We start from the raw sequence: 7198 nt of genomic DNA on the forward strand, positions 1-7198 counted from the left end.
GGGTTCCGTTCCACTGAGCAGATCAGTTTAGCCAAATCAAGAGCAGTTGGCTTCCCACCATGGCTGTGTGCCACTATTGCACTTGTGTGAGCATCACGTCAAGTTGCTTGCTGCTAAGTAGGTTAGACCATGAGTTGCTTGGACAGATATTGGTCATTTTTCCCCAGTTGCTCATGTAGCACCTTCTGCCACTAGACATGCTGACTGTCTGGGGACTCTTCTAGCTTCCAGCCATGTCACTCCTTGTTACATGCCAACAGCATATGGTGTCTTCAGGAGTAGGGTCTTACCACTAACCTGTTGCGGGTGATCAAGTCTTTCTTCTATTTTGTTGCCATTATTGTTTTCCTCCTACTATGCAGGTGTTGCGTAGGTAGCACCAGCCACTGTGAGGTCATGGATGCCACAGCCACTTTGTGTCTGGATGACAGTATTGTAAGCACTTGTCCCCTTCCCTTGGCTCTTACATTCTTTCTGCCACCTCTTCCGCAGTGGTCCCTGAGCTTTGGAGGGTGAGACGTCTCAGTGCTGAACACTCCACTCTCACTTCTTCTCAGCACTTTGATGAGTTTTGAGTCACTTGAGTGGTCACCACTATCTGAAAAAAAGAAGCTTCTCTAACCAGAAGTGAGGGTAGAATTAATATATGTGTATAAACATAAAACTACTTAGACCTGCATAATAGGAGGAAAAATGATGACATGAAAATGCAAGAGAGACTTGTTGGAAAGAGGAAGGGATTCAGAGGAGGAGGGGGAAAGGGAGAGTGATAGGCGGGGTTGTGACCATGGGATATTGTTATATGTACAGAGCCTGTCAATGTTTAGTTTAAAAAACCCAATGACAGGGCTGAAGAGATGGCTTAGCGGTTAAGCGCTTGCTTCTGAAGCCTAAGGACCCCGGTTCGAGGCTCGGTTCCCCAGGTCCCACGTTAGCCAGATGCACAAGGGGGTGCACGCGTCTGGAGTTCGTTTGCAGAGGCTGGAAGCCCTGGTGCGCCCATTCTCTCTCTTCCTCTATCTGTCTTTCTCTCTATGTCTGTCGCTCTCAAATAAATAAATAAATAAATAAATTAAAAAAAAAAACCAATGACAAACACAAAACAACAAACAACGAATGGCCTCACCATGCGTGGAGCCATTCTGTCCCACAGTAGATGACTTCCGGAAGATCCCACCACTGTCCCAAGGACCTAGATTGGAAGGACCAGTGACGCTGACCTGCAGGGCCTAGGCACTTGTAAAGGCTGACCTTTTCTCTTCCTGCACTGTGCTGGGTGGTCACTGTCCGTTTTTGTTCCAGCGGTGGCTTAAGATCAGCTCCTCAGAGGTAGGACCCGAGTTAAGGATTCAGGGAGAAGCTATTTTGAGGGAACTCCAGGGAAAGTGACGTCAGCTACCAAGGAGATGGGTGCTAATGCCAGGCAACTTGCTGTTGCTGTGACAAAAGACCAATCTTATGAAGGGGAAAGGTCTATTTTGGGCCTCAGTTTCAAAGATTTCAGGTCATGATTGCTTGGCCCCATTGCTCTGGGCCTGTGGTGACATAGTGTCATGGTGGAAGAGCATTTGACCTAGGAGGCATGCTCACATCATGGTGGTCAGGAAGTAAAGTGAGGCAGGAGGGGGCAAGATTGCACACCCTCAATGACCTAACTTCCCTCTACTAGGCACACCTCTTTTTTTTTTTTTTTTTTTTGGTTTTTCAAGGTAGGGTTTCACTCTAGTACAGGCTGCCCTGGAATTCACTATGGAGTCAGGCTTATGTGGGACCTGGAGAATTGAACATGGGTCCTTAGGCTTCGCAGGCAAACACCTTAACTGCTCAGCCATCTCTCCAGCCCTTTTCTTTTTCTTTTTAAAAATTTTTTCAAGGTTGTGTCTTGCTCTAGCCCAGGATGACCTAGAATTCACTCTGTAAGGTCTCAGGGTGGCCTTGAACTCATGGCAATCCTCCTACCTCTGCCTCTTGAGTGCTGGGATTGAAAGCATGTACCACCATGCCTGGCTTAGGTTCACCTCTTTAAATATATATATATATATATATTTATGAGAGAGAAAAAGAGACAAAAAGTGCACGCATGCATGAGAGAGAGAGAGAGAATATCAGTGCATTAGGATCTCTTGCTACCTCCAGATGCACGCACCACTTTGTGCATCTGGCTTTACATGGGTCCTGGGGAATTGAACTAGGACTGAAAGGCTTTGCAAGCAAGTGCCTTTACCACTAAGCCATCTCCTCAGCTCCTGTCTGTCTTTTTTTTTTTTTTATGAGGGAGAGAGTGAGAGAGCAAGAGAGTGACAGAGAATTGGTGCACCAGGGCCTCCAGCCACCGCAGTCCAGACGCATGCACCCCTTGTGTGCAATCTTCAACCTTGTGTGCTTGCATCACCTTGTGCATCTGGCTTATGTGGGACATGGAGAATTGAACATGGGTCCTTAGGCTTTGCAGGCAAACACCTTAACCGCTAAGCCTTCTCTCCAGCCCTTTTCTTTTACTTTTAAAATTTTTTTTCAAGGTTGCATCTTGCTCTAGCCCAGGATGACCTGGAATTCACTCTGTAAGGTCTCAGGGTGGCCTCGAACTCATGGCAATCCTCCTACCTCTGCCTCTTGAGTGCTGGGATTAAAGGCATGCACCACCACACCTGGCTCTCCCGAGTCTTTTTTTTTTTTTTTAATCTTTTAAGTAAGATTTCCACAGAGGCTGGACAGGTGGCTAGCCAGCTAAGAGCTCTTCCTGGATAAGCATGAGAGCTTGAGGAGGCCTGAGACTCCTCAAATCCCCAGCACCCACATAAATAGGTAGGTATGGCCATTCCTCCTGGAACTATGGTCCTGTGATGAGCACAGAAGAATCACTAGGGGTCATGAACACACCAAAACTTTGGAAGAGACTCAAGGAAAAACAGGCGCACAAGTGATGGAGGGAACACCTGGTGCTTTCCTCAGGCAGACGCATGAAGCACATATGTGTGTGCACCCCCCCACCCCGCATATGAAAAGCAAGCTTTCCGCTAGTTTTTATTGGGAGTGCGTTAAGTTTAAAGATCAATTTGGTGAGAACTACCATGTTTATTACTCATAAACATATATGTCCCACTACATCTTTTTTTTTCTTTTTTCTTTTTTCTTTTTTCTTTTTTCTTTTTTTTCTTTTTTGAGGTAGGGTCTCACACTGGTCTAGGCTGACCTGGAATTCTCTATGTAGTCTCAGGATGGCCTCGAACTCAAGGTGATTCTCCTACCTCTGCCTCCCGAGTGCTGGGATTAAAGGCGTGTACCACCATGCCTGGTTTCTCTCTGCATCTTTAGGTTTTCTTTTCTTTCTTGAGATTTGGTAGGATCTTGTCATTTTCAGGATGTTGATCCTGTAGGCTTATAGTAAGCATCTTGTAGGGAACTATTGTAAATGCTGTTGCTTTTAAGAATTACAAAAACTTTTTTCGAGGTAGGATCTTGCTCTAACTCAGGCTGTCCTAGAATTCCCCACATAGTCTCAGGCAGGCCTCAAACTCTCAGTGATCCTCCTACCTCTGCCTCCTGAGTGCTGGGATAAAAGGCATGCACCACCACACCCCTCTGCCCTTTAAGTTTTTGAACTTCCAATTGGCTTACTTACTGGTGTGCAGAGGCAAAATTGGTTTTTATGAGTTGATCTTAATCTGACCTCTTGAATAAACTCATTTATTAGTCTGGGTAAATTAGTTCTACTTTTGGGTAAACTCACTGGAATTTCACTTTCCGTGATTTTTTTTTTTTTGAGTGAATCTTAACATTATCTTTCTTCCTCCATATGCACATGCACCTAGAACTTGTCAGTATATTTCTTTTTTAATATTGTATTTATTTATTTGTGCATGAGAGAGATATAGAAATAGGCAGGGAAAGAGAGAGAGGGAGAGAGAGAGAGAGAGAGAGAACAGGTGCGCCAGGGTCTCTGTCTAGCTTAGGCTGGCCTGGAATTAACTATGTATTCTCAGGCTGGTCTTGAACTCACAGCAATACTCCTACCTCTGTCTCCCAAGTGCTGGGATTAAAGGCGTGTGCCACCTCACCCAGCATATTTGTCTTTATTTTTATTTTTTCTCTCTCTTTCTCTCTCTCTCTGTATAAGTATGCATCATTTATTTTCATGTTTCTGGGAACAAATACCTGACCAGAAGCAACTTAGGGAAGGAAAGAATTTATTTCGGCTTATAATTCCCGAGGGTAGAGCCCATCGTGGTAGGGAAAGCTTGGCAGGAACAAAAGGTTGAAGTTGTGTCAGCACAGTGGCTGGCAGACAGGAGAAAGAGAGAGGCCAGCAAGCTGGGCTCTGGACTACAAACCCTCGAGGCCCGTCCCCAGTGACACACTCCCCCATCAATCAAGGCTCCTCCACTTTCTTAAGGTTCTGTGACCTTCTAGAATAGCACCACTGTCTGGGGATTAAGTACTCAAATACATGAGTCTATGGGAAGCATTTTATGTTCAAGCTTTAAGAATATTTCATTTGTTTATTTGAGAGAGAGAGAGAGAGAGAGAGAGAGAGGAGAGAATGGGTGCACCAGGGCCTCCAGCCACTGCAAACCAACTCCAGGCACATGTGTCCCCTTGTGCATCTGGCTAACGTGGGTCCTCGGGATTCAAACTTGGGTCCTTTGGCTTTGCAGGAAAATGCCTTAACTGCTAAGCCATCTCTCCAGCCCTAAAAATTTTTATTTATTTATTTAGTTGAGACAGAACAAGGCAGAGAGAGAGAAAGAGAGAGAGAATTGGCGCTCTTATTGCTGTAAAAGAACTCTAGAAATATGCTCCCTTTGTGCACCTGGCTTTACATGGGTACTGGAGAATTGAACCCAGGCCATCAGGCTTTTCAAACAAGTGCCTTTAATCACTGAGCCATCTCTACAACTGTTAAAATATTTTTATTATAAAAATATATTTTATTTATTTATTTGGAAGGAGAGAGAGAGAGAGAGAGAGAGAGAGAGAGAGAGAGAGAGAGAATGGGCGTGCCAGGGTCTCCTGCTGCTGCAAACAAACTCCAGATGCGTGCACCACCTGTGCATCTGGCATTATATGGGTACTGGGGAATTAAACCGTGGGCCATCAGGTGTTGCAAATGAGTGCCTTTAATTGCTGAGCCATCTCTTCAGCCCAGCAAGATAATACTTGCTCTTTTTTTTTTTTTTTTTTTTTTTTAAGGTAAGGTCTCACTTTTGCCCAGGCTGACCTCTGGAACTCACTCTGTAGTCCCAGACTGGTCTTGAATGCAGAGTAATCCTCCTACCTCTCCCTCCCCGGAGCTAGGATTAAAGGTGTGTGTCACTACATCTGGCCCAGCACTTTATATCCAAACCACCAGCGTGTATGTGTGTGAGTGTGGGTATGTGCTGGTTCTTGCCCCTCATTGGAGACAGAGACCTTGAGTTTCTGCCTCAGCCTCCCATCTTGCCATAAGAGGGCTGGGATTGCAGATGTGAGTATTGTGTGCTTTATATGGTTCTGGGGATCTGAACTTTGAGACATCTCTCCAGCCCTGCATTGCCTCCCTCCCTCCCTCCCTCTGTTTCTTTCTTTCTTTTTCTTTTGGCAAGATCTCCCTCTAGCCCAGGCTGACCTGGAATTCACTCTGTAGCCCAGGCTGACCTCCAAGTCACAGTGATCCTTCTACTTGAAGGCGTGAGCCACCACGCCCGGCTTTCTGTATTTTTACTAAAAGCTCATTGCTATTAGAAGGAAGAAAAATAGATTTGGAAGGGAGACAGGGCTGGAGTGAGGGGAGGGGAGGGGAGGGGAAAGTGGGAGCGGCGGTGGTGGCGGTGAGGAGCAGAAGCCTTCAGGAAGACGCCTTGGGAGGGGACCTTGGGGACCTGAGTGCTGTGGGGCACAATGCCTCCTTGGCTGATACTTGGGGCTTCAGTAAAGCCCCACTGGCACTGGGGCCTGAATCTCACTTGTGTTCCTTTTGGCTGTCATGCCTCGCTGAGGGGGTCTCTCGTGCTCCATGTGTTCATTCAAGGGATGCCCCACAGGGCCCTGGCTGCGTGGTGGCTGGGCTGTCTGGCTGGCATTCCAGGCCCTGGGAAACAGAACTGTGTTTCCCACGCCAGCAGGGCAGACTTGGCAAGGATGTCATTACAAGTTGGTGTTCAGGGGACTCTTTGATGACGGAAGCGCTGTGCTTGTGAATTGCTTCCTCAAGAGCTGGTCATCAACTCCCTCAGTGAGCACAGTTTGCTGTTTACCTTTAAAAAAAAAAAAGAGTATTTTCTTTTCTTTTTTCAAGTTCTCAGAGCCAGGAGGAACACCATGGGGTGGGGCCTTACTTGGAACTGTTTGGGAAGATGGGGAAAATGACCCATCCCAAATCCTCAGTTTGTTCCATCCTCCTGACCTGGGGCTCTAAAAGGGAACGCGTAGTGATAACAATGGCCTGCCTCTTGTCAGCAATTATGGACTGCCTGCTGGATGCCTGGCCATTTCGCACCTGGCGTGAGGCCTTGGGCAGGACCAGACCTGAGAAAGATTCCCGCTCCTTGCTATGGGACGCCATTGAGTTGGCCATGGTATTGCAGGGATACTCTTCGCTTTAATCACTGGTCAGTTGCCATCTCCCGAGAAAGAAAGGCTCTGATGTCATCTTCTGCCTCGCCTTCATTATTTAGGATGTTTGTTGGAAATGGCAGCACTCCAATCTGAGGAAGCCATAGCAAGACCAGGAGAATTTGGACTGGGGAGATGGTTCGGTGGAGAAACTGCCTACCCTGCAAACATGGGGACCTGAACTCACCCACGGCCCCCCATAACTCGTGTAAGCAATTCCAAGAGAAACCTGGGGAGATGGCTCAACCATTCAAGTGCTTGCTTGCAAAGCTTGACTTTCTGGGTTTGATGCTCCAGTGGCCACATCAAGCCAGATGCATAAAGTAGGGTGCATGTGTCTGCACGCATCTGGATTTCATTTGCAGTGGCATGAGGTTCTGGCGCACCCTTTCATTCTCTCTCTTTCTCCTTTCAAATAAATGAATAAAAATAAATCTTAAAAAAATGTCGGGTGTGGTGGTGTCAGTCTGCAATCCCGGCGCTGGGGAGGCAGACACAGGAGAATCCCTGGAGCTTGCTGGCCAGCTGGTGAGTTCCAGTCTAGTGAGGTTTTTTTCTCAAAAAGGCGTGGATGGGGCTCGAGAGATGGCTTAGCGATTAAGCACTT

The sequence above is a fragment of the Jaculus jaculus genome, chromosome 1, assembly GCF_020740685.1.
Source record: "Jaculus jaculus isolate mJacJac1 chromosome 1, mJacJac1.mat.Y.cur, whole genome shotgun sequence".
Taxonomy (NCBI): Eukaryota; Metazoa; Chordata; class Mammalia; order Rodentia; family Dipodidae; genus Jaculus; species Jaculus jaculus.